Below are 11,385 nucleotides of genomic sequence, written 5' to 3'. Positions count from 1 at the left end.
GTTCAGCCCCCTTTTAAGGTGGGAAGTTTTCACTACTTTGTATCCAAACCTATACTGACTGAAAAAGGCTAAGGATGAATTTTGTAGCTCCACAGAGTTAATCTTTACCATTTCCAATTTCTGTGTAATTTGATTGATACCTTCCCTATCTTTATCTTAGACACTGTGCAAGATTTTTTTATGCATATTATTCTGCCTGTGTTTATTGGTAATCAAGATCATAACTATCCACTAGAGGTCTCTAAACGGGGTGGACAGCAAAAGCTTCAGTGCATCAAGTACAACTGAAACCTAGAGGAACCAATCTGAGATTTGATTGCATAAAAAACTATGCTGTGAGTATACAAATGAGGTAGTTCACCAGATGAATCAAATTCTTATAAATTTTGGTAGCATAAAATTAAAATCTGGACTCAGTAAACTTAGCTCTGATTATTTCTGGATAGATGTAAGGGAAAGACAAAATATAGAGCTAACAAAAGTAAAGGCTGGGTGCCTTAATACTTACAGATGACTGTACGGTCACAGTAAATGCATGTACAAACATTTTATTTGCTAAGGGCAAAAGCCAGAACAGAAGAAATTCTAGGATTCTGAATTCAATTTAATATTATTTACCTCATTTTAAATATTAGGTGTACATCATCGGAGATTCAAAGGGTAAAACGAACAAAAAAAGTATGATAGGTTTAAATTCAGAAGTAGAAACAGCAATGAAAACAATCAAAGGAACTTTATTTTTAATTAAACACCAGCAAAAACAAAAAAGTTTCTATTAATTTGTAAATGACACACACGAGCAGGTGCCATTTCTGGATTTTGTAACATTCTCATTGAGAAGAATTCAGCCACAAATGATGAAATTAATATGCACTTGCACAAACTGTCAGTGGCAGTGTTGGATTCAAGTGAGAAATGTGGAAATTTACTCACACATTTTACTGTGCTGCAAGAAAGAATTACTAAATTAACACCAATTTTTACTTGACTTTTTTGAATACAACTTCTTGATATTTCTATTACAATAGCCCATTTATCACACGCTTTCCCTACACTACTCATAAACCCTCATTTCCACATTTATCTCTGTCCCCAAGCTACATTCCAATTTACTAGTAAGGTTATTTGGAGATATCACTTCTGCTCTTTAATCTCTGCAAAACTCCTTCACTGGCTCATCTCTGTACTACAATAGGGGTTCATAAAGCTTTTGCCTTATTGAAATGAGATAAAACAAAGCAGCTGATACTGATTTTCTAGATATATGAATACTGAAGAAAACAGAGAACCAGATTCAAAGGAGTACTTCAATTTTTTATTTAGAAGCATTATTTCCTACAAGACTAGGAAAGGATGATATTAAATGAGAGTCAGATATGTAAATACCCATGAGCATGAGGACTAGAAAGAATGTAGGTTATAATGCTTGAGACCCCTCCTCAGACTTTCTTCCGCTTGTACTGATTTTGTCTATGTAACACTCAGATGGATTACTTAAACTTTTGCCCTAAAATTAGTTAGGGTTTGGTTATGTCCTGCCTCTGCTGCCACTTCACAAAAGCAATATGAATACTTAATCTGTTTCAATACCTTTCTTTTCAATTTCCTGATTCGGGTTTAATGAAAGCAGTATGTTTCATAGTACTGGTACTGACTAAAAGCAATACTCCTATTTCAGATATTGCCTTCCCCCTCTATTTACTGGAATGACAGATACAGTGCATTTTCTTTTCCAGCTTAACCTTTTGAAAATGTCGAAAGAGAGAATAATTTGTATTTCTCCTTGAGTTACATTTCAGAAATTAGCTTTTGAAAACAGTTCACTGAAGCAGTTTGCTCTTATGTTTCAGGGAGAAATAACACATCTTTTTCTGTCATCTGGGAAGTTCAGAATTCAGTGCTCTCAGGGTTCCCTTGGTCTCTTATATTTTTAGCTTCAGTCAAAGCTAAACAGACAGAGACAGTCAATCAAATCCCTGCTTAACTTTTACAATAAAAGGAAAAATAAAGATTGAAAGGTCCTGAAGATTTCAAGCTCTGGAACCCGAAGCAATGAAAATACTGAGAAAATGTCAACTGGATTTTGAATTTAGTGAATGAGTTAAAGTTAAGCACATTATAGTGAAAGCTGAATATCAACAGACATTTCCAATTAACAAGATCTATTAATGTGCATTTTCTTATGGGCAGAAAGGAAAAGTTCACCACTGTAATTAAAACTTGACTAAAATAGACAGAATGATTTCAGTAAATGAAAAGGGATAACATCACCTTCTCATTCTCCTATAATAATTAATTTTTATGTTTTAAGAAAATTTTTAAAATACATATACATACAGACTGTAAAATCCATAATTGAAAAATGTAAGGGAAAATACCACGAGGTCAGGTAAAGGGTAAAAATTCTTTTCTATACAATAAACAGTAAGAGCTGAACTTCTGGAGAATCACAGAATTGTAGGGGTTGGAAGGGACCTCTAGAAGTCATCTAGTCCAACCCTCAGTGAAGTCTGACTGAGTCACAGAATGGGCTACTTGGATACCTACAACTGTCTCCCAGATAGTTATGTCAAATAGATGCCAGCAGTCGTTTCATTTAAGCACAAAAGTACCTTTGAGATTCTAACCCTAAAGAGGCAGAGAAGGGCCTGTCCGGACCTTCTGATACCCCTCAGTGGGTTACTCTCATTGAAATCTATAAATTATGTCCATACTGTCTGAACACTTTTGAAAAATAACATCACTCCCATCCAAATATTTCCATGTCTCAGTGTAACTGGCTATTTGTCCCTCACCAATTCTCTAGGCCAGTTGAATAGGAATTATCATGTGTAATTAAATAGAACAGAGTCTGATCTGGTGACCTTAAACAGGACGCTCCAGGGAATGTGTTCAGTGTATCACACAACAAAGCAACAGTGCAGAAGACAAAGCAACAAAGTCGCATTCCAGGTGAAACAACATTCTAAGCTCTATCATTTCCAAAATCTGTGCCTGTAAACAACAATAAATGAACCCAAGAAAGGGCTTCTCAATGAGTGAATTTGAGGCTAAGAGTTAATAATGTTTATAACAGCCAACAGAAAACCTTTTTTTTTTTTTTTTTTTTTTTTTTTTTTCATATGTATTAGTCTCCAAAACTAAAAAAAAAGCCTCTGGTGTGGCTTTTTTAACACAATGAATCTACTTAAGTAATGGTTTAGTGTAATTTAAAACTGCTTGGGTGGTAAAAAATGGATTCATTCAGGTATGAACGGTGCTCCCACTACTCAATACCTATCATTAACAATATAATCTGAGACAAAATATTTTTTATCTGCTCATATTTCATACAACTTCTTGTCATAATTTGCTGTTATTTTACTTGCTACTTCTGGGACTAAAAATGCTACACATTTAGCTTACATTTTAATTTATCTCAGGCATATTTTTAACACCCTTGTCTCCTAGAACTACAGTTCTGACATCTACTGTGTTTGATTCTGTATTATATTACTTCACAACTGTCAGACTGATACCTAGCAGCTAGACACTTGATTGCCTTCCTGTTACAGTCTAGGTACTAGCACATCCTTCCCAAGTGTTCCAGGAATCACAGATTTCGTATAAAATATATATTAAGCAAAAGTGCATTTCTGGGTAACACAGCACAGTGAATGCCCAGAGGATTTGTAAGGTACTAAGGTGTTTTCCTAAAGATCATTGTGGCCTCCTCATCACAGTAACATGCCTAAGTTCAAGGAGGTTGTGGATGCCCCATCCCTGGAGGCATTCAAGGCCAGGCTGGATGTGGCTCTGGGCAGCCTGGTCTGCTGGTTGGCAACCCTGCACATAGCAGGGGGGTTGAAACTGGGTGATGATTGTGAACCTTTTTAACCCAGGCCATTCTATGATTCTGTGATTCTAAGTTATGCCAGTGAGCTTCAGTTATTTTACAGTGATTCTACCTGTTATATGGATAGGATATATGGCAGCTCTACCGTTTCTTGACACCAACATGACAATTACAAAATCAAGGTCTTGTCATTTGGGAAATCCACTCTGTATTCAAGTTATTGTTATTGCAGTTTTATTGACCAACATCTTGTCATGACAGTAGACAGAAACTGTTCATTGTGATGCATGGACTGACGAGTGTAGCTTAGATTTGTCTAAAGGTCAGATTGCTTTATAACAGACTGCTATTTCTTTAATCTTTTTTTCTAAAATTTATCAGTAAACCTAGGATCTTGGTATTAGAAGAAGAAATTGGGAGCTTTGCCAAGGATGTTGATGCCATTAGTTTCAGAGAGAAGAATAAATTATTATTTGTTCTGATGGGGCTGTACAACAATTATTATTATATTCACAGATACAAAGAGGCTTTCAAGCCACATTTTTCTTTCCTTTTAGAATTATTGTTTATGCATGGCAAGTATGTTTTAGGGGACTAAGCAATAAAGAATGTCTAAGAACGCTTTCTTTGTCCAACCTTGAAGCTTTCCCTTTTCAGTTTGTGCATAATCATTATGAAGAGTCATTGTTTATTAATAGTGAGAGCAAAGGGTGCTGATCACAGTGAAGATGAGAAGTAAACTTGACCTGTTCCTAATCCCCACAGACTTTGTAAATAGAAGAGGCAGTTCATTTTCCCCATTATCCATTCAAACATTGACTTCTGTATGAAATGAAGATCTAGGATGCCTTTAGATATACATGCAGAGCTATCAAGTATCAAGGGTTTTGACAAACCCCAATCAACACACAATACAGAGAAAATTACCATTCCTGACTGTTTATAATTCAGGCAATAACGTAGACTTTTTTCATAAAGGCAGTAACAGCACCTATCTAATCCAAAGGCTGCCGAGCTTCCAAAATAGGCAGTTGATCACGAAGGAACTGGAGCTGCACAAATTATATTTTCATATTATAGAAAGCACTTAAACTGAGTTAGAGGCTTCCATTCCTTCTATCACAATGCCTATAAAGTAATGATGCAATTTTGTTAACCACTTTTCAAGACAAAATAAGCTTGCAAATTTTGAAAATATAATTCTAAAAGCTATTGATATTGAAGACAGGCAGTATGGTGCTCACTTTTAATTTGACAAGGCACCAATGACTTAGAAGCTTCTGAGTCCCAAACAAATTCCTTTTCTGGAAAAAACAAAACAAAACAAAACAAAAAACCTTCCATTCACACTAGTTTACCAGAGCATTCAATTTTAGCAAAAATTTTCTTCAGGAAATGTTTCTTAAGCCCAAAATAACTCTAAAAATACTTTCTTGAAAAGAGAGCTTAAGGAAGACACAATAGGTTTAAAATGAAACAGTAAAGTGTGCCAAAAGGCACTAAAACTGTGATTTACATAAAAATATACAGAGAGAAAATGACAGCAGTAATGAGAATTGCAGATACGGATTGACAAACTGTAAGACAGCAAAAGTATCTTGGTAGAAAACTGAGTTGGAAGAAAGAGAAGATTGCTTTGTCCCTTTTAGGGAATGAGATCCGAAGTGTTAGTATGACTTTTAAAAAACAAAGAAAATCAAATTTTAGATATTAACAAAGGAAAGGGTCAACATTTCTGATATATCAAGGATTGGCAACAGCTTTTTTCCTCTTTTTGGTGGGGAATATTTATCTCTTTTTCTTATTCAGAAACATAACTTCAGATCTGACAAATTCAATATCCTTTCTCCATTTTTGAAGTTTTTAAACATACCATCTTTTTAGGGATGCTCTTCCATTTTTGCTTTCCATTACTATTTCTTTAAAAGGAAGTCAGTAGGTTTGTTTAAGCTCTCTGCTTGTCAGTTCCTAATTATGAGCTTTTGTCTTGTTAAAATGCTTGTATACATGTTCTTTTCAGCATTTACTTGATTCAAAATTACTATTATATTTTTCCACAAAAAGACCATAAAGGTAAAAAATATTGTGTCCAGAATGTCTAAAATTTAGCTGTTTTGGTTTGGTTTGGCTTTTTGTTTGTTTTTAAATAATCTTCAAAACACCTATGAATAGACACACGGAATACAGAGAACTTAAAATACTGTATTCTAAAAATTAAAGACTTCCAATAATGAACAGTATAATGAACGACAGTGTGATTTTGTGGCTGCATACTCAGCTTCCCATCATTAATGTGAATAGTACATATATAGAGAGCAATAATTATTGAGAATTTGCCCCTTTTCTACTGCCTCAAATGCAGAGAGCTTCTTCTTACCTGCCAGCAGCACAACACTATAACAATGCTTTACAAAGCTACCTAGAAATTAATTAGGCATTACTAACATGCCTTTTATGCAGTGTAGCATCTTACAGTGTGGGACTCTTTTTTGCCCTTATCTTGTGCCCAAAGGAAAGAAGGCAGTTGCACGCAAAAGGGAACATTTGGGGTATTTTCAAGCCTGTGAAGTCTAATCTCTCAGGTATTTTTCCTTCCAAAGAAAAAAAATATGTCTACAAGGAACATTTATGTTGTATTCAAGCATGTAAAATGCATAAAAAAGGCTCAGATGAAAAAATGCCTTTCTTAAGCACCAGAAAGTAGTAAGAAAATAAGATCAGCACATTCAGATCATAGGACAAAGTTAACAGGGAAGCATCTGCAGGAAATAGTACAACAACCACTATTCTATGTGCAGTGCTGGAAAAATAGAATTGCAGAACAGTTTGGATTGGAATGGCCCTTAAAAACCACCCACCTCACCCCATGCCGTGGGCAGGGCTGCCCCCACCAGCTCAGCTGCCCAGGGCCCCATCCAACCTGGCCTTGAGCCCCTCCAGGATGGGGCACCGCAGCTTCTCTGGGCAGCTGTGCCAGCGCCTCACCACATTTCGAGGAAAGGATTTCCTTCCAACACTTAATTCAAATATCCCTTCTTTTATTTTACAGCCATTACCCCTTGTCCTATAACTATCAGACTGCGTAAAAAATGTGTTTTCCTCTCCCCTCGGGTACCGAAAGGTCACACAGTGAGATCTCCCCAGGGCCTTCTTGGCTCTTTGTTTCTTTCTATAGGACCCTCCACTGATCTATGACTGCAGCATCAGCAATTGTGCAGGTTTTATTGTGAGTCCGGAAATATATGACAAAATACGAAATATGATCCAGCAATATCTGGTGTTCAGGTTTTCAAGTTATTTGAAAATGTCCATTTTGAGTTTCTGGGGCCCATGACTGGAAAGAAAAAAAAAAAAAAAGAAAGAAAAAAAAGAAAGAAACCTGAAAACAAATTGTCTCTAACATCAGAAAATAACTTTCATTATTATTTCATTCTTCAAACAGCGTAGACTATCAGCCACTCAGACCTGCTTTTAGCATTTGGCTCACTGTTTTTTAATACTTATGATCAGTGCATTAGTGATCCTTGGCCTGCTCTATTCATTGCTTACTTCTGAAATACTAAGGTGCATGTGGATGAAATTGTCTTTTTTTTTTTTTTCTTTTTTTCCCCCCTGCAACTGAAAGAGCTAGAAATATATTTTAAAGAGATGAGCATGAAAATTCTCTTCTGAAGAGATGATTAAATAAACAGCATGTTAGGGCTTTAAAGAAACTTTACAAAATAAAATTAAATATGGAGATATAGACAACAGCTATTTATTAAGCCCTCTCTACCAAATACATTTCATACAAATTCTTACATCTCTCCAATCCCCTCTGAATGACCTAAACTGTAACTTCTTAGGAGACAGAGCACAGAGAATACCTGAAGGCTTTTCTGAACCCACGAAATTTGAGTTAGTGGTGTGAGACACAAAAAAGATGAAATATCTTTATCCTTTCCCACAGCTGTATTTTTAGTTAAAACTTTCTCCCTGGAGGAAAGGACTTCTCTCGCTTCAGGTTTCACTTTTGTTCCATCCTTTCACCAACTTGCAATAGTTAGTACAGTTAATCCTTGGGTGTTGGAGCAATGGCTTCAAGTAAAGCCTTAAGGATCTGAGCCAGCGAAAATTCAGAGTTACTAGAGCTCTGCTACACTGTATTAGCCAAAATTTCCACCATCCTGAGGTCAATTAGAGCAGATGGTATAGGAAATTGATTTCAGACATTTATAGATCTCTAACCCAGGGATACTGGAAGCACTGTCTTTTCTCAGGGCACCACTTACCAAAGCAACTGCTTATTAGCAGGAGGCTCAGAGACTACAACTGACTTGTGTAACCACTACATCATTTTTTTTTTTCTTCCCTGTGAAAAATATTCTGGTGATTCCTTGAAGAAAATCATCTCTTCTAAGTTTTAGATGATGGGAAGAGATGTGACCATATGGTCATTGACTATGTGATGCTCACATCCTGATGTACTAGGCACACTGAGAACTGTCACAGGATTATATGTCATCAGTGCAAGTTTTGCTTTCTAACAAGAAATTAGGAAGCACACTCTGAAAAACAAAACAAAACAAAAAACCCACAAAAAATAGCAAAAAAAGTCATTTGCTTGGTGCCTAAGCTTGACTACTGTAATTTATTTTATTCTGATTGCTTCCCATGCAGCATTTCTGTAGCAGATCTCAGTGCTGACTGCAATCTGCATTGTGGAGAAAAATGAGTGGAACAACTCATCACAGCCAAAAAAAAAAAAAAAAAAAGGAAAAAGTTTGAACAAACATGCTCTACTTCCAATTTTGTTTCTCTATTTTACCTTAAAATAGACATCTTGAAAACATAAATGGTTTTGGAAACAGTATTTGCTATCAGTATTGAGAGTTTTGTTATTTTTGGACGTGAAAAGAAGTAATGCATTCTTAGTAATTGAACTGACTGACTCCCAGCTGTGAATAGCATCTTCCAGTTGTACCACAGCAATAAGGTTACTCTGGAATTGTGCAAAGCAGTTTGCTCTCCAGATGAAGAAAAGAATCCAGGTGACTGTCATACAACAAGAAAATTTAGAACTAAGTAGTAGTAGAGAACAATCATTCTGTTTACCAAAGAACAGATAGCTGTGCCTTCTGGAAGGGAGTGTTAACTAAAATTGCAAGCAACAGTTGAAAGAGAAGAAAGAACTGCAGAATTTAACAGTTATGGCATTAAAAGTAGCCATGTACTGACAAGCCTGAGGCAAATAATATTGCTACTTAAAAGGTTGAGTTAGGAGAGCAAGTGTTAGCTATAGCTTCTGGGCTATCAGATCACCTGAAGCAAGTCAGAATGAAAAAATCAGTGCAGCACAGCATTTAGTGTGCTATCAGTGCCCAGTAGCAGATATACTGCCTACTGAGCTGGGGTTTTGTTGTCATTGTCTAGCAGCAAGATCATTTGTTTTAATGACCTTCTGCCATCATGTAAAAGCAAAAGCTCTTCTGATTGGATGTGTGGTAAAATTAAAGGCTAATTGGTATTCCACTGACAATATACAGTAGGTACCTCATTGTGCTGCTGACAAGATCTGATTGATGCTGCTTCAAGAACATACAGGTTTAAAGGAAATTAGTTTGATAGGAAAAGAATTGCAGCACCAAATTTTCGAGTTATCTACTAGTGTTCCATTTCACAAGAGATATTATACCATCCAAATTTAATACATACCAGGCAGAAGAAACCACAACAAAAATCCTAAGCATTATTGTGGCATCTGTCATATGCTGCATGATGTTATCATGTCTTTGAAACAAGTGCACCTGGACACAGCAATAGTTTAATAAAAGTGAAGATTTCTGAGTATCAGTTCATCAAAACAGGCAAGTCTTATGGCCAACAGTAGGCATTCTACACAGAGATCCTTTTTTCTACTAGAAGTGTTACAGGAATTCCTGAATATTAATGCTAGGCTGCTAGACATCCAGAAACTGCACATGCCACATAGTTCTGCGTTGTATTTGCAGTAGTGTAGAACACTGTTGTGTTAGAAGAGATACAGAGTTTGTCTTGTCATGCACAATTAATACAACGCATTTTGGACACTGTCTATCCTGCAGAATGTAAACATGAATTTGGAATGTTCCCCAAGACCAATTCAATGCATAAACTCCTCTTTCTTTCCAGAAAGATCCAGAGAGGAATGTGGCAACAGTTTTAATGCATAGAATACACTGCAAATGCTTGCTTGTGTGACGTAGGCCTCGTGTCATTACAAGGTTGCTTTATGTATTACCTTAACTGCAGCCATAAAAGCTTAATTCATCAGTAGTTAAACTGGTATTAAACATTAAAAATATTTTTAAATGACAGAATGTGTCAAAGAGAAAGCTGGCCAGCCATAAATCCAATACTGCCTTCAGTACAAATGGAAGAACCACAGCAGAGGTCATTCTGATGCAATCTTTCTTTTCAGAACACTGCACTTAAAAGTAGAGACAATATGCTTCTACCACAAACTTCATTCTTCAACATGAATTTTCTCAACTCAATCAGAGCTGCTTAATATTACATTGTGATCTAAAGTAAAGAAGTGAAGGCAATGGGTGCCATAAAGCCCAGTGTTATCCTGGTGAGAGTTGCAGCCCTGCTGTGTTGATTAGACTAGCTCTTATGGGATTCAGGTTTCTGTTCACACAAATAAGCAAAACAGGAACAGACAAAAGAGGAAGATATTGCTTCTGTCTGGTAACTACAGGTATACATATTTGGTTATATAAATATTTGGTTTTTTTTTGACAGAATAGATAACCTTCTGTGTTTTAGAGACATATAAAATGTACATGTTTGATGATGTTGGATCTCTTAGGCAACTGTCAGAAGTAAATAAAACTCTAGACTCCAGATGACAAACTATACTCAGACACTTAAACTGTTTTATTCCTAAGGCACAAAAGAATAGAATCTCCATCCTGGGATACCTTGTATTTGTGTTGTAGTTTCCACTGTAAAGATGTGTAATAACTTATGCTACTTAAAAGCCATGCATGAATAAATATTCTTACTCTCTTGCTTAATCGTCTTTCAATCAATAGCATGTAAATAGCGTATAACATTATTTACACTGCACACACTCAGTCTGTCCAATAAGTGGCCTCTGATCTCCCATTCCTCCAGCTGCTGGCACCTGGACATGTAAGCTCCCCAGGGCCATTGCTCCACACCAGCTGCTGGAGCCCAGACCCCCTCTTCCATGTGTGCACACACTGGGAATCTCTCTGGTACCTGCCTCCTGAATCCCTGGGTCTTCAGTTGTTTCAGTAACACACATGCAGACAGGCTCTCTGATGGCTGGTCCCTCGATCCCTTGGGACTTTCTGGTACCTGTTCTGGACCTCCTGGTTCCTCCCATAGCCTACACTCACAGTATTTAGGTCTCTCCAATATCCAGACCAGACTTAGGTCTGACCCAGTACTTGGCTCTCAAGCCTCTTATCCTACTATCCTGCTAGTCCAGCTTAATATTCACTTAAAATTACACACATGGGTGAACACATCAACACAATATACATGTACTCAGATCCCTG

At 36.6% G+C, this 11,385-nt stretch overlaps 1 protein-coding gene across 1 annotated transcript in view; it reads right to left on the bottom strand.

Annotated features, from left to right (window-relative positions):
- The window catches only part of TMEFF1 (transmembrane protein with EGF like and two follistatin like domains 1), a 157,795-nt gene that overhangs the window by 145,939 nt on the left and 471 nt on the right, over positions 1-11,385 (bottom strand). The gene's annotated exons all lie outside the window — the stretch shown is intronic.

This window comes from Tympanuchus pallidicinctus, unplaced genomic scaffold, assembly GCF_026119805.1.
Source record: "Tympanuchus pallidicinctus isolate F22 unplaced genomic scaffold, pur_lepc_1.0 scaffold5, whole genome shotgun sequence".
In the NCBI taxonomy this organism is placed as follows: Eukaryota; Metazoa; Chordata; class Aves; order Galliformes; family Phasianidae; genus Tympanuchus; species Tympanuchus pallidicinctus.
The sequence above is the reverse complement of the archived record's forward strand: the minus strand, read 5'-3'. Positions and strand labels throughout refer to the sequence as shown.